General features: G+C 39.0%; 1 protein-coding gene across 8 annotated transcripts in view; it reads right to left on the bottom strand.

Moving 5' to 3' along the window:
- AGAP1 (ArfGAP with GTPase domain, ankyrin repeat and PH domain 1) overlaps window positions 1–12,137 on the bottom strand; it is a 392,763-nt gene that overhangs the window by 63,985 nt on the left and 316,641 nt on the right. The window lies entirely within an intron of this gene.

Raw genomic sequence — 12,137 nt, 5'->3', positions numbered from 1 at the left:
ATTGGAAACATTTTTCTCAGTTTTTCATTATCTGAAGCAGAAAATTATGGGTCTTTTATACACACACAAAAAATCCTTTTCAACCACCTAGAAAAATCGTCTTTTAATAAAAGCTTTAAATTATACTATCATATTTCAAAGGCAACGAACAGTTAAAGCAGCTAATCAAAGGTATAATTATTTAATGACTACTACTCATGCTATCTAACAGGGCCATAATTGCTTGGCTGTGATCACTAGACCACCAGCTTCAATACTGGAAAACAAGTACTTCGCTTGTAGCATTTGATCGACCAATTTCTAAGGTTAGTTTCTCCAATTGGGTTGACTTCACAAGGCTAGCTGAGTTATTATGGAATTAGAGAATCAGTTTGTCACTCTACCTCCACTTTTTTGTACATGTTTCTACTAAAAAAAAAAAATGCAGAGGAAAACAAAATATTTCCCTGACAAAATGCGATTTGTCAAAATCATTGATTTTTTTCACTTTTAATGCCACATCACAGTTTTCTGTAAACCCCAGCTGATCCCACTCTAGTAATTCAAATGTAAAAAAAACCCCAAACAAATGTGCTTATTGAAAATTGTATTTTTATCTAATTGCATTTTAATATTTATTGTCCATATTAATCTACTCCAGATAGGTGGAGCAGACCTGCTGACTCTGTTCCATTGTTTATATCATGTCTTTTACAACTGGAAATATGAGAAAAATAACCTAGCAGCATCATGTATTAATTACTAGAGCTATCCAGAAGCTAAGCAAGTGCACAGTGCATGCTGGCTTATTTTTGGTTTAGTAACAAAGCACTTATGGAAAAGCTGCTTGTGTCATTATATCTTAGCATCAAATACTAAATATGAACCACTGCTATGATACTTCTTTTGTGGTACTAAATTTTTTTTTTTTTGCTACACAATTAGATTTGATACAAGATATTGGGCCCTCTGGAATTTCAAAGATATTTGTATTCCTATCCAATTATCCAGTCAACATCTTGATTTCAAGATCAGTCTCATGGTTGTAATTAGTATCATCGGAGCTCAAGTGACACCACCACCTGGGATGCCACTCTCAAAACCAGACACAGCAAGGAAGCCACCCTTCTCAACTCTGCACCTTGCAGCCAAATACGACTCCAGGATGAAAGGGGACACCGACTGAGACTTGTTCACACTGCTACACCTGGATGCAATTACATTTGTGACAACAAAACTGCTTGGGTTTTGAGATCCTTATTGGCAAGGCTACCATGATATAATGTAAAATGCACCATCACTAAAAACAACCCAATGTATTTTGAAGGAGAGCAGGAAAAAGCATCTCATTGGACAGCTGAAGAGGAAACGGAGCATGGGGAAAGCATCTGGGACACAAAGGAGAGGAAGATTAGAGGAGCAAGAGTGGGATATATGGGGGACGTGTGTCATTCGCCATCAGCCTACCTTCTTTCTGCTGTTTAGACACAGTATTGACTTAGTGAAAAGAGACAACGCTTCCTTGCTTACCCCACGGAGAACCACTACTTTTATGGCATGATGGATTTATTCTTGTTTCAGACCATCAGTTTCATCTATGTATAGGCAGACTACAATCTTGCCCGTTATAGGCTGATAAACAAGGAGCATTTAAATCCATTAACCAAAGACACATTGTTCTGTACCCTTCTCCCTCTGAACAAAAAGCAGCCACATTTTGTTGATAGCGCGAGCAATTACTGTCAAGAAAACACTTACAAAACAAGAGAAAGAGCTGTTTCTGCTCAAAGGAGTTATATTCTCATTGCTCACTTTTAAAAGATATACTCAGTGCAGGCATCTTGAAACTTCCCAAGTATTTGGCCGTTGCTTTTTCACGAAGTTTCTTTTCCAATGTCTATTAGATGTCAGAGTGGAAATACCGCAAACTAAAAATAAAATATACTACAATAAAGTAGTATTGTTGGGCTGAATAAAAGCCAAAAAGAGCACGTTAATTTTCTCATGTGGTAGAAAAACCATAACTTGTTTGAAACTAAAAAACATTTATGTATGAAGTAGGATGGGAAGGTGTTCTTTGCACCATCAATGTGCTTCACAGCAACTTCTGTCAAGGTTATCTTACAAGAACCAAACCAAAGCTGAGCCAGTATGCAGGCAGCAGGGAACATCAATATTTATGTAGTTCTTAGAGTTCTCATTTCCTTGAGATTTTTTGTACATATAGATGAAGAGCTAGATTTTTCCAAAGACCCGGGTATATTGCTCATCTTGGATTTATTTTGTTCAGCATTTAACAAAATGATCTTTATAGTGATAAAGGAGACTTCCCACTACCCTCCCTCATTGCTGTCAAAGGAGACATATATGTTGTCTATAGAAGTCTTTTAAGATAGCATAATGCTAGATTTAGGCATTAGAGTCACTTTGTTAGTTCCACATTTTACTTACTTTAAAATTTAAAACTATTATGAAATTGAATAGAAATCAGAATTTCATTCCTACCATCTCCCATTTTTCTCACGTTTAATCCATACCATCCACACTACTGTAAGAGGTAAGCTCACACTATGCAAATAAAAACTTGAATAAAAAGCACAGCTGCATAAGATTTCATAAGCAGTTTCCTCTTCTGAAAAACCAATTGTTGTCCGTATCAGCTCCTAAGGATCATTAGATAGAAAAACTGTAAAGCACAGGCAAGATAACTTCACTAGAGGATCCAAACCTCGCTCAAGAACGCAAGCCAGTTCAAGTAGTGCAAAAGAACACCTTGCGCTACACCATTTTAGAAAAGGCTATCCATAAGGCATCTTAGAAATGGGCTTATTTGCATCCTTTGCAAAAATCCACCCCATGACCCAGGCTCATTAGCAGTTTGCCCTCCAGCATGGAAAGCAGTGACAGGCACGTCTGAGGAGCATACACGCACAAACTGCTTTTGTTTGTTCTTGGGGAATCACGTCCATATGTGAGCAGACACAGCACTGCTTTCCACTGGAGCTATATGTAACACGAATTCTCAGTTAATTTTCATCACTTGTGAAAATAAGCATGAGCCAATCTGCTGGTATTAGGTGTTTAACAGTTTAGCATGTTACTCTGCTTGTGGTGCAACTTCCCATGTTAGTACAGGGATTCCTCACTGGAGAAATTCTATCTGGAGAGATTTATTGTGTCAAGGTCTTTTCCTACAAACTACTAAGTCATCTGTAATGATTATTTCTCTATAAACCTGAACGCTCGTGCTAAAACAGGAAGGTCACCATCTCCCCTTTTGCCCGAGCTTCTACATCAGCCTGCACTGACAGAGAAGACAACTTTCAGTTCCTTCCTTTGGCTTCATTAGATAACAAAGACCCACAGATGTTGGGTCCTACATTGCAAGGAGGACAAGCTGAGGCACAGAGGATTCATTGGAGCTATGAATTAGGTAGAAGTTCTTATCTAGTAACACACCCACAACACCTGCACTTAGGTGTGCTAGCAGTGAATCTATTAATTTGCGTTTTAGGGCTCCCCAAAGCTTGCAAAATTAAATAGCTAGCTCAAAGCGGGCAACGGGACAAAAAAGCACAGACCTTTCACAAGTAGTTTACAGATTAGCCAACAACTTCCCAAACTCACTGCTCAACCAATGATTACTACACTGACCTACAACAGAGCCTGAAGGTCTCCGTCTCTTTGGGCAGGTAGTCTTAACCCAGGTCTCTTCCTAGGGAGAAAGTAAGTATTAAGACTCTTCCATTTTAAACTTCCGGTGGGAATAGAACAATTCTTTCCAATAGCAGATTCAACATTTTGTCTCTTCTCCATAGATTGCGTCTTGATTTCAAAGGGCTTCACATGCCGGAAGCTACTGCTACCTATGTTTGTATTGGATAGGGCTCCTCAGATTTACTGAAAGTTGTTCATTTGCACCTAACCAGTGAAAAACATAAAAATTGTAAGTTGAAGACATTCTTTATGTGCTATTACCCAACATCCATCCAGACACTGTTTTGAACAAATCCAACAAGATCAGGGTTAACTTCTGACTCTCTGCAGCTGCTCTTACATGAACGTTATCATTCCTGTAATTTGACTTTTTTCAAAAGCTGCAGTTGCAGAAAGTCCCTGGGGAAATGCTGTGATTAGCTTTAGAATGAAGAAGTTGGAAAAAGGAGGATGCAATTTTATATTTGCATATTTTAAATACTGCACATTTTGTCAGGGCATACACAAACACCACATGGCTGTGTGATAAAGCAAAACCGGGAGGCTCAACAAATTGAGAGACTTGCATCTAAGTTGCACTGCCTTTCATCTTTCAGTAAAACACTGAGTAACAACTGCATTTTGCCTGTGAAGATAAATATTAAATCTTGCATTTACATCAGATGCTAGTGTCAAAGGCTTCCTTACTAGCCAAAGCTCTGAGTTGTTAACTACTAAATGGCTAAATGACAATGGCTGTTACTAATCGCTTATTGAATAATGGAAGTGACACAACTGATAAAAGGTTTCAATCCTGGAAAAAAATGATTTATAGTATTTCACTCTACTGGCACTGTTATTTGTATGACAAATGGTTGGACAGACACCAGTTAATCTCTGCACACCTCCAACTCTGATGTGGCAGCTTCTGCCGGAGCAGCCAAATAATCAAGAACAGCTAACAATACAGCCACGCTGTCGCGAGGGGCTGAATGCTGGTATTTTATCAAGGCTGATCCCCAAATCAATTTACGCGATGGATTTTTTTTTTTTTTTTTGTGGGGGGAGGGAGAGCATGGTGAGAAAGAGGAGGAGTATCATAAAAATGGGAAGCCGCAGCTTGCAGCTAGGTAGATTGGCCACGCTCCTCTAGTGCAGAAATGAAATCATCAATACAACTAAGGCATTAATGATTTCAGAAAGCTCAGTATAGTTTATAGATTCTTCTTGATGGCAAAATCCGAACTGCAGCATCATACAGAGCTGTCAAGACTGTTATGTCGTAGTGTAATATCACATCACCTGCTGTGTACCGCAAATCCCATTTTCCCCTCAGATGGCAGACAGGGATGTGGCTGCTTTTGAGGCAGTATAAGACAGGATTCCCCCCCCCTTGAGAAATGAATGAAGCTTTATATTTATAAGCAGTCCATCAATAGTAGCTTTTATCTCATTGGTTGTATCGATATCATCCTACTTCCTGCAGAAGTCAAACATGTTTTATCAAGCCAGTCTTTCAAAAGCAGCAAACCCCTCAGAGTGCTGAGCTTCCCGGAGTTCACCTACTCCTGCATTATTTTTCAACTTTGCACCCAAAAGTTTTAATTTTTCTTATTAAAAAAATGATGCCGACTTCTATTTAGTGAGGAAAACCAGCTTAACGAAAGAAAAAAAACACGCAGAGGGAGAATAAAAGCATTCCAATTTTGCCAATTGAACAAAATGATGGACCAAAGATTTTTATATTCATGCAACACAGTCGGACTAGTATGTATGTCGCTATAGCTCACACCTTGCAAATGATTAACTAAAACCCCAACAGTATCCCATTAGACTTAAAAGCAGTTTCACATACCATAGTGGTAGTAAGATGATAACTTACTTCCTTATCTCATTTTGCTGTTAAAAAACTTAAGTATAAAATAAACAGCCTATTACAATCCAACTAAACCACAATAAAAAACAGCTTTTACATGGTTGCCAAAGGGTCAAGTAGTCCCATCATATTTAAAGGTTACACAACACTTGAAGTGCCCATTTAGATTACAGCCTACACAGACAAGTGAAGTTTTGACTCAGTTCTCCACTAATTGCATATATAGGCCCTAATGTAGTGCAGCACTTTGCAAAGTAGCAAGTATTTTTAGGCTGTAGGAGGCCGATGGTAATGTATTTTGATCACTTGTGCTCAACCCATGAAAGAGAAGATGATTAACAAATGGATGTTGAGGTTCATACGAGGCAGACACCAGCACAGTGAAAATGAATCCGAAAGAGCGGATGCTGTGATGGGTCTTCAAAGTGAAGAGCAGCAGCTCATCATTGATGCGACGTAGCAGAGGAGGCCATTGGGAAGGATGCCAAGTGAAGGGTGACACAGGAAGAGTGACAGGCCAAGGTTGTGATCCTTGTAGCAGCATCTGGATGGGGCTGAATGGGTACCACATTCATCAAGGCCAGGAAAAAAAACATGCTGTAGCAATTGAGATATGAGGTGGTGAAAGAGGTCCAAGCCAACAGATGAAGCCCAGATCATGTACTTCAGTGACACTTGAAGAGCTAAAGATGGCATTTTTCTTGGTCACAGTGACGTGGAAGGGACATAGCAATGGGGGGTTTAAGGTAGCTGGTTAGCTGCACAAGGAGATGTGTGCCCGGTGGTGAGTTTGGATAGAGAATACAAAGGCCCACGCAGATGAATCTCTCCAAGTCAGCCACAGAAGGATGAAAGCTCAGTTTGCATGTGCACACATGAAATTGTCCAGAGAAGAGGAGGAGAAGGGGACCTGACAAAGCAGAAGTAACAAGAAGAATTTGCTTCAGAAGGCCTAAAAGATCCCTGGAGAAGGGAGGGGGGGGGGGGGGGGGGGGGAGGCAGGGAATCTTACAGGCTGCACTCGCACTAACAGGAGAAATGAGGGTGGAGTATGAAGATGACTAACATCATGGGAAGCAAGGACAAAAATCACCCATAACACCAAACAGCATGTGGCTGAAAACAAAACCCAAGTGAACTCTTCCCTGTGTTTGGATGATAGATACCCATTTACAACTGCTTCTTGGGATCTACTGGTTAGCCATTTCAATCCTCTTAATTTAAATTACATTGATTATTTTTCTAGTGCTTGTATAGCTTTTTGTTGTTGTTGTTTTAAAGTTCACATTATCAGGCAGAACTAACTCAATATATTTGCTCTTGAAAGGTATTTGTGATAATGTAGCATTAAAAATTGCTCAGCTTTTTATCACTTGACAATCTCCTGTAAGAGATTTAGACAACTCTGTTACTTACTCTGCCACTGGAAATTATTTTCTGATCACATTACATATCAGCCTTCCCATTATTTTGCACAGGATCAATATGAGGTTAAATAGTACATGGATTCTTCAGGATCCCTTCCCCCTTTTCAGCTACAAGCATAATATCCATTTTATTCCAGTTCTCTGAAACATTCTCACTGCTACAAGATCCCTTCAAAATTATATGACAGTTGATTGGAAAGCTCTTAAGCCAACTTTGTAGTACTCCTGACCACAGCTAATCTGGTTGTGCAGCTATAAATAATAATTAACTAAATAAATAAACACCATAGATGATGTTTAGCTGTTGCTTAACTGCTTAGAAGTACAAATTTAAGGTAAAGAGAATTCTTATTCTTTCCAATGATAGAAAATTTCTTGCTTTTCCTTTTTGAAATCAGGATTCATTATTATAGTCTTTTGTCAAGCATTAGATTTGTATCACGGCTAGAATTTATTTGTTGCTGATGAATTTAAGAAATTCCTCTTTCATCAACCTTATAGACCTCATATTCTACAGACCATCAATTGTTTCTAATAATCTTAATTTCCTTTATCAGCAATTTACATTTTCTATCTACTGATTCATATTCATTGCCATCACCTTCACTATCCTTCCCATTGACACTTCCTTAAATTGTTTCCTCCACTTCCACTCTTAATCATAATGCTTTTTAAAATACAAGCATCCTTTTTCAGTGGAGAACCGTAGGTCTTTTGCACTTAATCTTTCCTAAACATTTTCAGATTATTCACATAATTATGTTTAACCTCTCCTCCCACACGAATTCTCTCACCGTTGTTCACAGTTATAGAAAATAAGCCTGTTAAAAGCTTCGAGTCTGTGTACATACATATATATGTATTAATGAAGAGAACTATGCTGTGTTTGTTCAAGGCAGAGGAATTAGGCTTGGCTTGTACAGTCTCAACTTTGAGCACATGCCTTATTGCCCAGGTGGAGTGGGACTAACAACATTTAATTATTTACTCTGCATCTCCCAGGCCTTGTAAGGTATTAGCATGACCCTGCTGTATTCTTCTAACCCATCAATCAGCTCTCTAAAAGAAAGCAGAGGCTCTCACCCTTCCACGTGGAGTTAACATGCAGGTAGTCACAGTAATTGATGGCACAGAAAAACCACGACACATAATAGTATGAGATTACTGCCAAAACACTGTGCAATCAAATATAATAAAGGTTGATGGACTAGCAGATTCTTTCTTTTATTGGGCATATCTGCATGTACACACAAGTTAAGGACTGCTTGCTCGGTGGGCAAGATCAAATGGGTTTGGTAAAGAAACTAAGCATGGAAAAAACAAGCAAAAGCAAGGTGCTATCGTAAGCAATACAAAGCCTGCTCACAAGAAAATCAGAGCTATCAACCAGAGGCTGATCAGCTGGGTTCCCGCCAGAGCGATAAAACACATTTTCCCTAGGTAAGCCGTAACGTCACTGAGAGGATACAAAAATCCTTAAAAATGCTGTAAGCAAGAGAGTCAGCTTTTCCTGACTGAAATGGGAATACACTGGCTGTACTGAAAAATCATGAGTAATTGATTTAAGTTCTCAGGTTAGTACAACTGGCAAACAGGAGAACCTCACCCTATTGATTGATTTGGTGTAGAACTGGCTGGAATGTAGTTTCACCCAAAAAATGGAGGGGAAGTAATGAAACCTGTCCCCAGAGACATACAGCTGAGACATAAACAGGGATTTAAAGGGAAACTTTCCTATTAAATCTCTCAGCCTTTCCACAGTTCTCATTTCAACCTAGTTCATTCCTCCCACGCCCCTGCAAAAGTGGCTGGACTTCTGACTTGTATTACCATTATGGAGGCTGCACGGCATTTGGCAATACCTTGTACTTGCAGATAAAAATCTCCATCTCCTCTTTCCCCAAAGCTTTTTAAAAGCAAAAAAGGGGATAAAAAAAGATACTCATTTTGAATTTGTCAGTCAAAATCTCAGGCTTCAGCATACTGCATTGGTTGATATGTTAGGATGGACCTACAACGCTCTGAAAAATGAGTACCTGGTAGGGACTAAGAGCTAGGAGGTGACAATTCCTAGATGCTGAATGTGGCATTGCCCTTGAAATGACAAAACCCTTCTGTACCTCGCAGGGTCTCCGTGACCTACTTTGCTCCGGAAGGATAACTGGAATGAACAAGAATCCTCTCCTCTTAACGCGCCACAGAGTTAAGTTTCTTGTATATTCCACATCCTCCTACAAGCAGGACCAAAGCACAGAACAATTTTCACAAGCAGAGACTCAAAGAGACCAACGAGCTGGCTCCTGCGTTGCTCAGAAAATCATTTTGGGTTTTATTCTGGCTCTGTTCGGGCTCTGGGGGACAGTTTATGTCAATCTTTTCTTCTTTCTTCAAAAGTACTGTAGGTTAAACTTTGGGCCTAACAACCGTGACAGCGTCCCTTTACATTTTTTAGACGAGCCATTGAGTAGCATTATGACAAATTATGGGACCTGATGATATGTAACAAGAACATCTCCTCCAGTCAAAGGCTGTGGAGGAAATAAAAAGCCTGAAAGAAATATTTCTGGCAAAAGAAGAAACTTTTTCCTCTTCATTAGTGTAAGGAATTGCAGATGGTGAAATACTTCAATTAACCATGAAGTAGGGTTTCCTTGTACAACAACTGTATTCACTTAAGACAGCATGTAGAAGACACAAACTCTTTTTTTGCTTGTGGAGCTACATAGACAATATGTGAAAACCTTTGAAAATCATCTTATTTAGAAGCAAAGTTGCCTTTACATAGTATTTTCTGTACTACTTTGCTCTCATTCTTCATTATGGAAATAATCTGCATGAAATCAACACTTCTATCGGAGTCAGCCTGTCTCTGCCTTTATCGGCTGAAAGCAAGTCTGCTGGCTGTGATGCCAACTAGCTGCTGAAGAAGCTGTTGGATATTTTGCAGGCGGAGAAGCAGCAGAGTTAATTATTAACAGATTATTTACAAATATTTTCTAAGTGTCATTAGCTGTTTGCCTGGGAATAGCTTTTTAATAACATTCACAAAAAGAAAAAACTGATGAACTATATTGATAATTTTATTACTAAAGGCAGCAGGTAATTATCGATATGGTTAAGAAAAAAGCAGAACCCTACTTCTAATCTCCTCCATAGCTATTTTTTCATGTCATAATAGCTCTGAACATATCTTGTATTCTTTAGTTAATAATAAACCAGAGTACTGCACTTAAAACCTTTGGTACATATAATTTTGCAGAAGCAGATCCTGATGCAGACCTGCTCTTAGGAGCTTCAGCCATAGCTCACAATCATGCCTCTAGAAAACAGTGGAAGTCAGTAATTACGAAGCTAATTCTTACCCAAACCTTTGTCATCTTCAGAGTAAAAACACCACCTCCCATAACAGTTCTAACATTGTTTAAGATGACCGGGTAAACAATACAACTTTACAGGTAAACATCAACTTTACAGGTAAACACGTGCTCTACTAGTCCACTGTTAGACACAACATTATTTTTTTTTTTTAAGATCACAACATAAGTCAAAGCCCAAGGCTTCTCTTTCATAGCAAAAAACCTCCCCATCATTCTAGTACATCCCATTCCTCCATGGGACACTAATAGTCTGTTACCAAAGTTTACCTTCTCACTTTGCATCAGGGATCAAAAGGTTATCTAGAAGCAATGGTGACCTAATTATTAATATGAGTTTTGCCTAGGCAAATTGGTACCTAACTGTATACAGAGAGGTAAAGTATATAGTTGACAAATCACCAAAAATTAATCCATTTTCACATTCTCCTTATAATCGCTATAGATCCTCACACCAGATTCTTTAAGTAATCTGCCAAGTATTAACTTACATTTTACCTTATTATTAAATACACTGACACATATTAATCTATGATTTATTACAATTACATTTGTTCTAATTTAATTAACCACTGAGGCCTCTTAAATATTCTATGAAACTCAGGTATGTTGCCTGGCAAGTGAGGATTTTATGAAAACAATTCTTCAGGAATCCTTGGTGATATTTTAAAGATCTTGATTGTGGATTGATGAGCGCTGAGTTTTAGGATGAAAAAGTACACATTTGTTATTTACAGTATTTCAGTGGAATCTCTCATTTGAGGCTTTAACTACTGAAATATTTTGTATTTAAATAGACTTGAACTCTCACAGCATTGTTTCTAAAAAGTATATTCCATTCAAAATATTGTCTTCAATCTCCATAATTACCTCTACTATTTTATATATGGTTCTACAGGAGCCTATTTAATAAGTCAGTATGTAATTAACTGTATAGCCTGTTGTGAAGCCCCAAGAGCACAGCTAAACAAGGAACAGGAGAAAATAGAAGTATCTTTGGGCTGAGCTACATGGTACAGGGAACTCTCCAGCAACCCCTTCTTGCAAAGAAGTTTGAAAGGATACAGATGGGGTCAAAGACAAAATGGTAGTGGAAACAGAAGTGATGGAAATGGCCAAAAGAGCAAAGTTTCATGAATTTTCCTGCAGTATGCTGAGACTCAGAATCACAGAATGGTTTGCGTTGGAAGGGACCTTCAAAGTTCATCTAGTCCAACCCCCCTGCCATGGGCAGGGACAGCTTCCACTAGCCCCATCCAACCTGACCTTGAACACCTCCAGTGATGGGGCATCCACACCTTCTCTGGGCAACCTGTTCCAGTGTCTCACCACCCTCATCGTAAAGAATTTGTTCCTTGTATCCAATCTAAATCTCCCCTCTTTCAGTTTAAAACCACTGTCCCTTGTCCTGTCACTACAGGCCCTGGTAAAAAGTCTTTCTCCATCTTTCTTATAAGCCCCCTTTATATATTGTTCATTTAGAGGAAAAAGGAATATTAAATGAGCACCAGCACAAGCAAAATGAAACTTCTGCAGACACCGTTCTGGTCCAAATGCTGGATGTACATCCAGGCTGCACTAAGCTTGGACTGGTAAGACACGTTTAGTACCTGCACGGAGGAGAAAGCTGAGGTTATCGCTACAGAGATCTATCAGGATGCCATTTCACTATGGGCAGACAGTAATGTACCCCGAGCTATAGGCCACGTCCCTTATGTGGCTGGGTTACATCACACAAGATGCTGAAATGTCAAGTCCACATGCAGAATATTTCCCCTTGACATA

The sequence above is a fragment of the Aptenodytes patagonicus genome, chromosome 6 (genome assembly GCF_965638725.1).
Source record: "Aptenodytes patagonicus chromosome 6, bAptPat1.pri.cur, whole genome shotgun sequence".
In the NCBI taxonomy this organism is placed as follows: Eukaryota; Metazoa; Chordata; class Aves; order Sphenisciformes; family Spheniscidae; genus Aptenodytes; species Aptenodytes patagonicus.
This window is presented reverse-complemented; position numbering and strand designations above follow the sequence as displayed.